The sequence below is a fragment of the Bombina bombina genome, chromosome 3 (genome assembly GCF_027579735.1).
Source record: "Bombina bombina isolate aBomBom1 chromosome 3, aBomBom1.pri, whole genome shotgun sequence".
Taxonomy (NCBI): domain Eukaryota; kingdom Metazoa; phylum Chordata; class Amphibia; order Anura; family Bombinatoridae; genus Bombina; species Bombina bombina.
Window position 1 is genome coordinate 368,813,973 of NC_069501.1, and position 14,461 is coordinate 368,828,433.

Below are 14,461 nucleotides of genomic sequence, written 5' to 3' on the forward strand. Positions count from 1 at the left end.
TCAGTTCTTAAAGGGGTTCCGTTTGAACCTTTACATTCCATAGATATTAAGTTACTATCTTGGAAAGTTTTGTTTTGGTTGCAATTTCTTCTGCTAGAAGAGTTTCAGAGTTATCTGCTCTGCAGTGTTCTCCGCCCTATCTGGTGTTCCATGCAGATAAGGTGGTTTTGCGTACTAAGCCTGGTTTTCTTCCTAAGGTTGTTTCTAACAAAAATATTAACCAGGAGATAGTTGTACCTTCTTTATGTCCGAATCCAGTTTCAAAGAAGGAACGTTTGTTACACAATTTGGACGTAGTCCGTGCTCTAAAATTCTATTTAGAGGCTACAAAATGTTTATTCTGGTAAAAGGAGAGGTCAAAAAGCGACTTCTACCTCTCTTTCCTTTTGGCTTAAAAGCATCATCCGATTGGCTTATGAGACTCCTGGACGGCAGCCTCCTGAAAGAATCACAGCTCACTCCACTAGGGCTGTGGCTTCCACATGGGCCTTCAAGAACGAGGCTTCTGTTGACCTGATATGTTAGGCAGCGTCTTGGTCTTCACTGCACACTTTTGCCAAATTTTACAAATTTGATACTTTTGCTTCTTCGGAGGCTATTTTTGGGAGAAAGGTTTTGCAAGCTGTGGTGCCTTCCGTTTAGGTAACCTGATTTGCTCCCTCCCTTCATCCGTGTCCTAAAGCTTTGGTATTGGTTCCCACAAGTAAGGATGACGCCGTGGACCGGACACACCAATGTTGGAGAAAACAGAATTTATGCTTACCTGATAAATTACTTTCTCCAACGGTGTGTCCGGTCCACGGCCCGCCCTGGTTTTTTAATCAGGTCTGATGAATTATTTTCTCTAACTACAGTCACCACGGTACCATATGGTTTCTCCTATATATATTTCCTCCTGTCCGTCGGTCGAATGACTGGGGTGGGCGGAGCCTAGGAGGGACTATATGGCCAGCTTTGCTGGGACTCTTTGCCATTTCCTGTTGGGGAAGAGATATCCCACAAGTAAGGATGACGCCGTGGACCGGACACACCGTTGGAGAAAGTAATTTATCAGGTAAGCATAAATTCTGTTTTTTCTAACACCCGAGATCGCCTATCTTTGAGTCCTTATAACTTTTGTGTTGAATTTTTGTTTTAAATCATTTTTATTAGACAGTGTTAATATGAGTGTAACTGTACTTTGTAATGTATTTTGGAAGCGTTTCATGAAATTTTTATGTGGCAGAAAACTTAAGTACAGCTCTTCGAGCGTGGAAAGGATTGTTGCGAATTTACAATACAGGGTTGACACATCCTACAAAGCTCCCCGAATGTACTCTTGGTGCCTGCACCTCAAACTGTACTCTTCAATAAGGAATCAGTCTCTAACATCTAACCTCATTTTTACAGAGGTAAAACTAAAGTGAAATATTATAATTTTTAGTATTAACAATAATAATTAAAATATTTGTTATATGTCAGTGTTTCTTAACTTCATTCCTCAGGTAACCCATCTGGCTCTCTTTAGAGGATGACCCAATCCAGCACATGAATTAAATACAGAGGGCCAGATAACAAGTGGCGTGCAATTTAGCGCTTTCGCTTGTGCACACCCTTGGAAGTAAACATTGAACATGCTCTGGTTAGTGCATGTATTACAAGTTGAAAGTAAATTGTTTGCATGCGAGCAAAACCCGACGCACGCTAACTTCAGGACTTTGGATATTGCAACCACATTAACTTTTTCTCCCCATAGACTTCATTAGAGCTCACTTTAAAAAAAAAGAAAAGAAAAACTAGCACATCTTTTACGCAATAACCTGACACAGCGAAAGGCCTACAGCTCTAAACCCGAAGGTAGTTATGAATATTTCACATTCTAAAGTTCTTCACATAGAAGAAAATTTTATTTTTAAAAATGTAATATATATATATATATATATATATATATATATACACACACACAGTATATATATCTTTTTTTATATCCCTTTCCTGTTTTATACAGTTCAACTACCTTTTCCCGCAGATCCTTTCACAATTCTTTTGCTTTCCCCATGACTCAGAATCGTCAGTGCAGCACTGGATGAAAGATGCAAGGGTCTGTCAGGAGTCCAGAAACTCATTTACCTTTTATACACACACACTAATTACAAGCAAACAGATCACAGGTGAGGATGGTTACCTTTAATAGACATTCAAACCCCTTTGTGTCAACTTGTGTGCATGTTATCCCTCCTCCGCTGTTAAAGGCTCTTTAAGTGCTCTGCACGCCTTCTTCCTTGGCGGAATAACTTTTCCTTAGGGGGATCAGCTGTTAGACGGTGCTCAGCTGATGCACCGCTCAAACAGACAAACAAGCTACGCGCGTTCACCCGTGCTTCCTACGGTCTTCTTCCGGCTGTGCATGATTGGAGAATACACTCCATAGGATTTAAACAGAATGCTCCGCCTTCAAAACTTATTTGAAATAACTGCAAGCCCCTTTGGTGAAATATTGAACTATAATACTGCATATATTATGTTGCTGTAATTTGACCATATTTAAGATTGAAGCCAAATCTTTAAATAGTAGATTTAAAGCAAGAGGATACACACAACAATGTCTGAAAAAGGCTTCTAATAAGACTAAGAATAAAAATAGAGATGACCTTCTATACAGAGAATCAGAGAAAACATCAGACAAATCCTTAGTGTGCTTTATAGGGACATATAATCATAGATGGCAGGATATCCGTGCAATTTTAAACAAACACTGGCATGTGTTATGGATAGATAAATCCATTGGTAAATTTGTAGGTGAATCTCCCTTAATGACCCCAAAAAGAGCACCAAACCTAAAAGATCTACTGGTACAGAGCCATTTAGAAAATAAAGATGCAGGGAATTGGTTAAGTTAAAAAAAGAATGGGAACTTTAAATGCTCTCATTGTTCAGTGTGCAACAACATGCTAATAGGCAAGAATTTTTGCGACAGATTTGGCAAATAATTGGTAACCACTGCCTATACAAACAAAGTGTCTATTCTAATCATATTCAGTAAATTTTGATAAAAGTAATCTATAGCCTTATGATAAATATAGATTATTAATAGAAACAAAATAAATATTAACCATTTGTTCGATTCATTGTTTGGGCTCTAAGGTGTATGAACTAAAACTTGAAATATTTCATATTTGATTTAGAAATGTATAATTAAATTGCTATTATTGAACAATGAGTTATTTGTAAATATGGTCAACTTACAGCAACATAATATATGCAGTATTATAGTTCAATATTTCACCAAAGGGGCTTGCAGTTATTTCAAATAAGTTTTGAAGGCGGAGCATTCTGTTTAAATCCTATGGAGTGTATTCTCCAATCATGCACAGCCGGAAGAAGCCCGTAGGAAGCACGGGTGAAAAGCGCGTAGCTTGTTTGTCTGTTTGAGTGGTGCATCAGCTGAGCACCATCTAACAGCTGATCCCCCTAAGGAAAAGTTATTCCGCCAAGGAAGAAGGCGTGCGGAGCACTTAAAGAGCCTTTAACAGCGGAGGAGGAATAAAGGTAACGGATACTGAAGTCCGGGTCCGGTTTGAAGATCAACTGTATTGGATACAACGAGCAGGTTGCACCACCACGACCAATGGAACAGGTATATGCCAATCTTGTGATGTTATGCTGAGTAAGCCGTTTGAATCAAGACATTAATGGAAATGTGGACTGGCTAATTTACGGCATTCTGTCAAAGTTGATACAAGTTGCAAACCTGTGTCTAGTATGTTGCTACTTTTGGTGCAGTGCCTGCATTAACATTTGTCCTTTCTGTCTGGATTACAAATATGTCAGTGATTGGCATTGTGATTGAATTTCATAATTATACCGGATCAAAAACGGACTAACTTTGAGACTTTCTCTGACAACCCGGGTTGTTATTACCATATTTCTTATATTTGGGGGATCTTTGTTGATAATTATATCATGTTGCAATTATACATATAAATAGTAATCACTTATTCACATACTATAGCGAGTGTGTTATTATTTTTGACCTATAACTATATCTAGAGACTAGTATTTAATTACTCATTAAATAGTTTGTTGCTGGATTAATAAGGGTACTTTATTTCTCTCTTTTTGCATATATTTATTAATTTACCCTTACCGTGCACTACACAGAAAAGTGTATCCCTATAAGGGATACACTAATATTATTTTCTGTGTATATGACTGAGATTTATTGTACAAGTGGTGCTGGCACACATTATGAACTAATATATATATATATATATATATATATATATATATATATATATATATATATATATATATATATATATATATATATATATATATATATATACACACACACACTGTATATATGTGATTATTTTTTTAAACAAATTATATCTATACCTATATATCTATATGAATATATACAGGTATAGATATATAGAGATAAATACTTACCCTAACACGCTCTGGAGAGTATGTTAACCTGGTCCTCTCCTTGCCAGTGCCTTGGCCACACTAACAGAAGGCTTAGAAGTTCAGCTCCCTGGACCTGCAATTAAAAGGAAATAATAAATAATGACGAATTTCATTTTCTTTAAATTTCCTTGGTGCATTTATTCTGGTTTGGTGCAAATGATTGGCCGCGAATCTGCAGGGGGCGGCATTGCACCAGCAGTTCACAAGAACTACTGGTGCAATGATAAATGCCGACAGCGTATTCTGTCTAGGTTTATCAATGTGCGGCAGACATGGTTCGCTATAGTGGATCATGTCCGTCCGCACAATGATAAATGGACCCCATGATCTTTACACTAGGGGTCCTATTTATGATGCTGCGAGTGAACATGATCCGATATAGCAGATCATGTCCGCTGCACATCGATAAATGCCGACAGCATAGGCTCTCTGCATTTATCATTGCACCAGCAGTTCACAAGAATCTTGTGAACTGCTGGTGCAATGCCGCCCCTGCAGATTTGCGGCCAATCGGCCGCTAGCAGGTGTGTCAATCAACCCAATAGTATTCGATCGGGTCGATTTCTGTCAATTTCTGTCCGGCGCCTTAGAGCAGGCAGAAAGGTTATGGAGCAGCAGGGCATCAAGCTCCATACGGAGCGGGATAAATATGCCCCTAGGTCCCACTTGTGCTAACCCAACGGGCACCAATTTAGATTGTACTCGAGTGAATGGGAGTCTTGTCAGAACAGCAAAGTCCCTTTAATAATTTTAGAAAGGCAAATTTTAGCTTGAGAACTGTATATCTTAATATGTAGGGTTCTGATTGTGAATCAGATACACATATATTACAATATAATGCTCAAAAGAAAAGCTCCCAAAGATTTTGCATGATTTCTCTCCATTCCAGTGAGTTTTTGATCATCAAGCCCTGAGTCACTGATAAGCCCAACAACTCTTTAAACTTTGGCCAGTTAATAATTAAGACCTGGAACTATCAAACATTATTGTTTTCTAGCATTAAAACAATACCACAGAGTAAGTCAGAGGCTGCTCGCTCATTTAAGTCTCTGGTAGCATAAAACAAAGTTGTGATGCAGAAAAAACACATACTGAGTGGATGGGTTCTTCAAACTTTTTTCCCAAGACAGAGTGCAATGATTCCATATACCTTTGTGACCCTATTTGTATGCTCGGTCTTAAAATTTCTAAAGTAATATACAAAAAGTTAGCTGCAATTTTTGGAAAAGTGACTAAAATGAGTGTATACTTTATTTCTGAGAGTAGTCAAACTTGAAAATGTAAAGGTAACAAGCACACATACACATTCACCCACAGATAGAAATACACCCACACAGAAATACGCTCTTACAGAAAAACTCTATACACACTTTCTCTCACACACATTCTCTTATACACTTACACAAATACTCACACACAAAGAAACACTCACAGACACATTCAGAAAAACAAACAAATACTCATACACAAAGAAACACTCACAGACACACTCAGAAAGACAAAAATACTCATACACAAAAAAACACTCACAGACACACTCAGAAAAACAAACAAATACTCATACACAAAGAAACACTCACAGACACACTCAGAAAAACAAAAATACTCATACACAAAAAAACACTCACAGACACACTCAGAAAAACAAAAATACTCATACACAAAAAAACACTCACAGACACACTCAGAAAAACAAACAAATACTCATACACAAAGAAACACTCACAGACACACTCAGAAAAACTCACAGAATCTCACACACACAGAAACACAGACTATATGCTCTAAATATTGACAGCGGTTGGCATGCAACAAAACAAAAGCCCCTAAATATATATATATCTTCTTGAGCGCACTTTTTCTTGGAGAGAATAGTGTACACAACCCAGTAAACATGGTGTTGCGACCTGTGGTTTGAAGAACCCTGGATTAAGTAATAGAAGAGTGTGATAAACATTCCACGTTATGCCTTTTCTATTTATATATATATATATATATATATATATATATATACACACACATTTAATTTTAAATAAGCGTGTAGTATTTAATGTAATACTGACTACTAGAGACAGCTGCTGTTATGTGTGTGCAGTTGCTTGTGTGCCTGCTTATGAGTGGATGTTTGTGGGTGGGTGAGCCCAGAAAGAAAATGAATACACTGGTTTTATTTATTTTGATAGCACTGTCACTGAATATCTTCCATGTGATGTAAAATATATCAAAGCTGTCCAAGAACTGACTTCCTAGGCATTTCTGATTCAGGCAACCAAAAATGCCATTGCTCAGTGAATCACACTTCCAGCTGGAAATTACAAAACTTCCTTTCTAGGCTTTAATACTTTATATTCTATTTTATCAGGAAAGGGTTGAATAGCATTTCACATTTTTGTGTGGTCGGAAGGGAGATGCATCCTTTTTAGGGAGGAAAGAACGAAGAGTCAAAATTAAAATTAGTACCAGGCACATTAATAAGTGTCCTGATTAAAGGGAGGTAGTATATTTAACTGCATTGCTCCTGGAGAATTTACAATGTTGTGCAGTTTTTACATTTTTAACACTTCAAGCAAGAAATAAAGCTACAAAGGTAAAATATAAGAGCTTTTTTTTTTTTTTTTAGATTTTTGTCCACTATTTAAAGGGTCCCACTACTTTCTAAGATAATGACAGATACAATATAATTTATAAATCCCCAAGTAGATTTTATTTCATGTACTTGTTTTGATGAAATGTACAGGGACATAAAAGTGCAAAAAGAAAATGATCTAATGTGTCAGAGCATTTTATGATTGCAAATGGGGTTAAACACATAGTTAAAGTCAGTTCCAGGGCAGCAATGTACTGCTGAGACCTAGATGAACACGTTGTGAGCCAATGAGAAGAGTTATATGTGTGTAGCCACCAGTCACCAGCTGTGCATTAGTACCCCAGAGCCTACCTATGTATGCTCTAAAACAAGGGATACCAAGACAAACAGTCAGTCAGTTTAATAATAGAAGTAAATAAGAAAAATCTTAAAATGTTTACTTTACCTGGATTATAAAAGTTTAATTTTTATTTTCTTGCCCCTTTAACATAGGTCACTGCTGGGACCTTGCTGAACATATGTGTTTAACCAATCAACAGCTAGCTCCCAGAAGTGATTCCTAGACTTAAGTTTTACTTCCCTGTGCTTTTAACATATAAATTAAAGGGGCATTTCAGTACAAACTATTCGTGTGTATGTGACTGTGTGTGTATGTGTGCGTGTATGTGTATGTGACTGTGTGTGTATTTATGCGTGTGTGTGTGTGTGTGTGTGTGTGTATATATGTATGTGTATGTGATTGTGTGTGTATTTATGCATGTGTGTGTGTGTATATATGTGTATGTGACTGTGTGTGTATTTATGCGTGTGTGTGTGTGTATATATGTATGTGTATGTGATTGTGTGTGTATTTATGCATGTATGTGTGTGTGTGTATATATGTGTATGTGACTGTGTGTGTATTTATGCATGTATGTGTGTGTGTGTGTGTGTGTATGTGTGTGTGACTGTGTGTGTATTTATGCATGTATGTGTGTGTGTGTGTGTATGTGACTGTGTGTGTATTTATGCATGTATGTGTGTGTGTGTATGTGTGTATGTGACTGTGTGTGTATTTATGCATGTATGTGTGTGTGTGTGTGTTTGTGAAAACAGCAAATTACAGACCTTGTTACTACAGCATGAGGGGACGTAGGGTATACAGTACCACTATATACAGTATGGGGGGACTGGACCATGTCACAGACTACTGTGGTCACTCTATAAAGTACTGGGGCGGGTAGGGTCAGGTCAGCCATCTCACCGGCAGATTACAGACTGTGTCACTGACTCACTATATACAGTACTGGTGGGTTAAACAGTGTCACTATATACAGTAATAGGGGGTCAGACCATCTCACAGACTGTGGACACAGGGCACCTCCTTTTGCAGACATGTAATCTGATTCCCATTTTTTTTTTCTGTGTTTAATGTTAAAATATATATATATATATACATATATATATATATATATACACACACACACACATATATATATATATATATATATATATATATATATATATATATATATATATATATATATATATATATATATATATATATATATATATATATATATACACAGGTAGCCCTCAGTTTACACCGGGGTTAGGTTCCAGAAGGAATGGTTGTAAATCAAAACCGTTGTAAATTGAAACCCAGTTTATAATGTAAGTCAATGGGAAGTGAGGGAGTTAGGTTCCAGGCCCATCTCAAAATTGTCATAAGTAACACCTAATACATTATTTTTAAAGCTTTGAAATGAAGACTTTAAATGCTAAACAGCATTATAAACCTAATAAAATATCAAATCAAATAATCACACAACACAGAATATATAATTAAACTAAGTTACTAAACAGCATTATAAACCTAATAAAATAATCACACAGCATAGATTTCACTTGCATATTTCTGCAAACAGTTGTTTCTATGCATTCCAATCTGGACTGATTTATAGACATGAAGATCTTGTTCCTTTGAAATCTGCTCGATAGCTCTGGTTAAACTGATTAATTTCAGTTTGCTTGGCTTTGTTGCAACACAAGCGGACAGCTCCACCTACTGGCTATTTTAATAAATGCACTGCTTCTCAATGCTTTTCTATAGCAGTCACATGACTGGAAAAAAAGGTTGTTATTCTGAAACGGTGTAAATTGAACCGTTGTAAAACGAGGGCCACCTGTATATATATATGTATAAATTCACTTTTTTTTTGGGGGGGGGGTTCTTAGATTCTTGCACCTTGGCCCTGTGGTTTCTAGTTACGTCTCTGGCCAGAATAGTTTACTAAGATACTTTGCAATATAAAATGGGTTAAAAACATATGCTTATCCTTTTTTTTTTTACTTTTAGATTGTTACAGGAGGGTGCATATGAGATATGGATCTCAAAGCCTTGCAAGTTTCTAATTGCTGGGTTTACACCATAACACCCACGTGCCTGTCAATCAGGTATGTGCATTAAGCGGCTGTGTATGCTCAAGAGATTGTCATTGTTTTTTTAACGTAGTGTATTCTGCTTTATATACTGTTCTTTAGATATTGAGCTTCAGAATATTTTGCACTGAAATATCTCTCCATTTTCCAAGATAACTTTTATAGCGGTTTTGCTCTCTTGTAAGAAAAAAATAACCTAGTTCTTTTTATGTCTAGTTCCTTGCTGTGATAATGATCTGTCTCTTTTTATTCAATTAATACAAAGTTGTTATGTGTGAGTATGAAATTGTTACTTTCAGCCCTAGTAATGATGCCGCCATCTGTAGAATCTGATCAGATAAAAACACATTTTGAAGAGACAAACATACATTTATGTTTTATAATCTTTACATTTGCATCTTATATAGTCAGGTACATTTATAATCCCTATATGACTTTTTGAGTTCATAGACACAATGCATTTTTCATAGAACAGCCTTTGCTATGGCAACTGACAGGTTACAGGTAGACATATGCTAAAATGCAGTGGAATGTGTATAATTTCCATACCATGAAGTAATTACCATAATAAGAATATATTTTTTTTCTCTTTTAGATAAGAGAAATTGATTTGCAAGGTCAGATCTATTTGTACATCAATGGACATTTTGCTTGCATGTCTAATGGACTTAAATGAATGTTGTTAAAGGGACATGAGACCCAAAATTTTTCTCTCATGATCCAGATAGAAAATACAATTTAAAACAACATTCAAATTAACTTTGTTTATCTAATTTGCTTCATTCTTTATATATTTGTTGAAAATATAGTAATGCACATTGTGAGCCAATCACATGAGGCATCTTTGTGCAGCCACCAATCAGCAGCAGCTGAGCCCATTTAGAAAAGCTTTTCAGCAAAGGATATCAAGAGAATGAAGCAAATTAGATGAGAGAAGTAAATTGGAAAGTTGTTTAAAATCACACGCTCTTGCTAAATCATGAAATAAATAATTTGGGTTTCATGTTCCTTTAATATTGAAGGGATTTAAAAACTCTATTCACTATAAAAGTAAATGTGGTATATTTACATCCTTTTTTTTTTTCTTACTAATAAATGGCAAAGATTTACTAAGCATTTAAAATATTGTAAAATATAATCCCTCCATGTTTTAGTGAATCTGTTAAATAACAATGCTCAAAAATAATCTCTAAATTACATTTATTTGATTGGCCAAACTATTTAAAGGGGCATTAATTGTTTTCTTTCATGATTCAGCACATACAATTTGAAAAAACTTCCCAATTTACTTATATTATCAAATGTGCTTCATTCTCTTTATCTTTTGTTGAAGGAGCAGCAATGCACTAAGAGCTAACTGAACACATTGGAAAAGCCAATGGCAAGAGGCATATATGTACAGCCACCAATCAACAGCTAGTTTACTGCTCCTAACCCTACAAATGTGTTTTTCAACAAATTATATCATGAGGACAAATTAAATTAGATAATTGAAGTAAATTGGAAGGTTGTTTAAAATTGTATGTTCTATTTAAAAAAATCTAGTTACATTTTGATTTTACTGTTCCTTTAAATTACAGCTGAATAAGATATGAACTTTCTACTAAAGCTCGGTGACTAATAGGAACTTTCTTCTTTCGCTTATTGGCTGACAGGTACCTCCTGCTACTTTTCATTGGCTTGAAGATACTATGAGAGATGGGGATCTTCCATACAGAAATCCAGTTTCCACTCCCAGTACCATTGATCTGCCAGGGGCTAGCCCTTGTGACATTAGTGCATCTCTTCTGAACACTTACCAAGCACTCACTTTCCCTTACATATATAGCTCCAACTACCACTATTATGTTGCAGTCCACATTTGTTTTACTCTTACTTTACAGTTCTAACTCATTCTCTCTTTAGGTAGACAATGATATTACATAAAATAAAATATTGCCCATCAAATAAAGGGCCAGATTACAAGTGACTCACTAACTGTTTCAAGTGAGCGATAATGGGTTTATCATGGCTGTTTACAACTTGAAAGTAAATGCGAACGTGTGAGCTCAATCGCGATTTACACTCGTCAGATTAGCATGTCTTCAGAGCTCTGGTTAACTGTTATGTAAGACAAAAAGTGAAAAAAAAAATGCTTCAAAAATACATTTAAAATACAGTTAATCATTATAACACTGTCTGATAAAAAATATTAATAAAATATATTGCTAATAGTTAAGGGCTTAAAGATATGAGATCTCAGGTGTTAGAAAAAAAAGGCAAGGGCTTTAACAAAGAGATACATACATACAGTATCCCACAAAAGTGAGTACACCCCTCACATTTTTGTAAAGATTTTATTATATCTTTTCATGTGACAACACTTAAGAAATGACACTTTGCTACAATGTAAAGTAGTAAATGTACAGCCTGTATAACAGTGTAAATTTGCTGTCCCCTCAAAATAACTCAACACACAGCCATTAATGTCTAAACCGTTGGCAACAAAAGTGAGTACAAAAAAGTGAGTAATTGAGCCCAAAGTGTCAATATTTTGTGTGGCCACCATTATTTTCCAGCACTGCCTTAACCCTCTTGGGCATGGAGTTCACCAGAGCTTCACAGTTTGCCATTGGAGTCCTCTTCCACTCCTCCATGACAACATCACGGAACTGGTGGATGTTAGAGATCTTGCGCTCCCTCACCTTCCATTTGAGGATGCCCCACAGATGCTCAATAGGGTTTAGGTCTGGAGACATGTTTGGCCAGTCCATCACCTAACTTTAGCTTCTTTAGCAAGGCAGTGGTGGTCGTCTTGAAGGTGTGCTTGGGATCGTTATCATGTTCGAATATTGCCCTGCGGCCTAGTCTCCAAAGGGAGAGGATCATGCTCTGCTTCAGTATGTCACAGTACATGTTGGCATTCATGGTTTCCTCAATTAACTGTAGCTCCCCAGTGCCGGCAGCACTCATGCAGGCCCAGACACTTCCACCACCATGCTTGACTGTAGGCAAGACATACTTGTCTTTGTACTCCTCACCTGGTTGCCGCCACACACGCTTGACACCATCTGAACCAAATAAGTTTATCTTTGTCTCATTAGACCAGAGGACATGGTTCCAGTAATCCATGTCCTTAGTCTGCTTGTCTTTAGCAAACTGTTTGTGGGCTTTCTTGTGCATCATCTTTAGAAGAGGCTTCCTTCTGGGACGACAGCCATGCAGACCAATTTGATGCAGTGTGCCGCGTATGGTCTGAGCACTGACAGGCTGACTCCCCACCCCTTCAACCTCTGCAGCAATACTGCAGCACTCATTCGTCTATTTCCCAAAGACAACCTCTGGATATGACGCTGAGCTAGTAACCCCTAAACCACAGCCCCCCCACATCTCGAACACATCTCCACCATTAACTAAACCTATTTACCCCTAAACCACCATCCCCCAATATCGCCAACACTAACTAAGCCTTTTAACCTCTAAACCTCTATTCTCCGACATCGCTGACACTAAAAAAGCTATTAACCCCTAAAACGCTGCTCCCACATCGCCAACACTAACTAAACCTATTAACCCCTAAACCTCCGACCCCCCACATCGCCAACACTAACAAAACCTAATAATCTCTAAATCGCCGCCCCCCCCACATCGCCAACACTAACTATACCTATTAACCTCTAAACCGCCGCCCCCCACATCGCCAACACTAACTAAACTTATTAACCTATAAACCACCACCCCCCACATCGCCAACGCTAACTAAACCTATTAACCTCTAAACCGCCGCCCCCCACATCGCCAACACTAACTAAACTTATTAACCTATAAACCACCACCCCCCACATCGCCAACACTAACTATACCTATTAACCTCTAAACCGCCGCCCCCCCACATCGCCAACACTAACTAAACTTATTAACCTATAAACCACCACCCCCCACATTGCCAACGCTAACTAAACCTATTAACCTCTAAACTGCCCCCCTAACCTATGAACCCCTAAACCGCCAATACCCCATCGCAAACTCCTGCTAAACTATTATACCCCTTAACTGCCAATACCGCACCACAATCATCTCCTTACCTATTAACCCCTAAAGGCCAATACCACCATCGCATACTACTCCTACACTACTTACCTCCTTACAGCTAACGCCCCCAGACCCCTAACCTAACATCCCCTAAGTTACAGAAAATGTATTTACTCCCTAACAGCTAACCTTGCCAGATCCCTAATAAAACATTCCCTAAGTTACAGAAAATTTTAAAAATTAACATGACAAATAAATCACAGCTCTTTTACTTTTCAAACATCCCTTTTCTAAATCCTAAGTAACCCCCACCCCCCCAAAAACCTACACTAAAAATTGGCCTGAGAAGGGCATTTTGTATGGCATTGCCCTAAAGTGATTATAGCTCTTTTGTCCAATAAAAGAAAAAACTATTCTATTGAATTGGGAGATAATTCTGGTTGAGTATCCTAATATCTCCTCAAAATTTTCACTGTTAATATCACTAATGAATAATAAAGACTTCATGCCTGGCCTAAATATTTCAGTTAAGACCATAAACACACTAGATAGGACACTTATGGTGTGTCATTTAGGAGATTAAAATGACTTAGTTGACGGTGTTTTTTTAGATTTCAGAAATTGGATCCTATATAACCAATGCTACAGATTCCTAACTTCTCTCCCTCAAAAAAGAATCATGTTAAGGCAGTTAACTGCATTCAAAACCCTATGCCGCATATCTTCACCCATGAGACATACTCTCTCCCTTATTTATTGGTAACTGAAACAGCCTGACACAGGCTTCATACCGCACTATATAGCTAGATGGAGTGAATAATTAAATGTTAACATTTCACATATTGATTCCTCATGGATCTACCTGAGTGTGAAGAAGTGATCTATCTATAGTAAATATTGAGAATTAAACCTCAAGATTTTACACAGATGGTACTTGACTCCAGCTCATTGCAGAAAAATATATAGACTTCCATCTGAGCGGTGCAATGG

At 37.1% G+C, this 14,461-nt stretch overlaps 1 long non-coding RNA gene across 1 annotated transcript; it reads left to right on the forward strand.

The window, feature by feature from the left end:
- Window positions 1–6,972: 6,972 nt before the first annotated feature.
- On the forward strand, window positions 6,973–11,192 carry LOC128651626 (uncharacterized). Its single transcript, XR_008401143.1, has 3 exons — window positions 6,973–7,039; window positions 9,378–9,475; window positions 11,116–11,192. It is a non-coding gene; the product is annotated as an uncharacterized LOC128651626 (long non-coding RNA).
- Window positions 11,193–14,461: the final 3,269 nt, after the last annotated feature.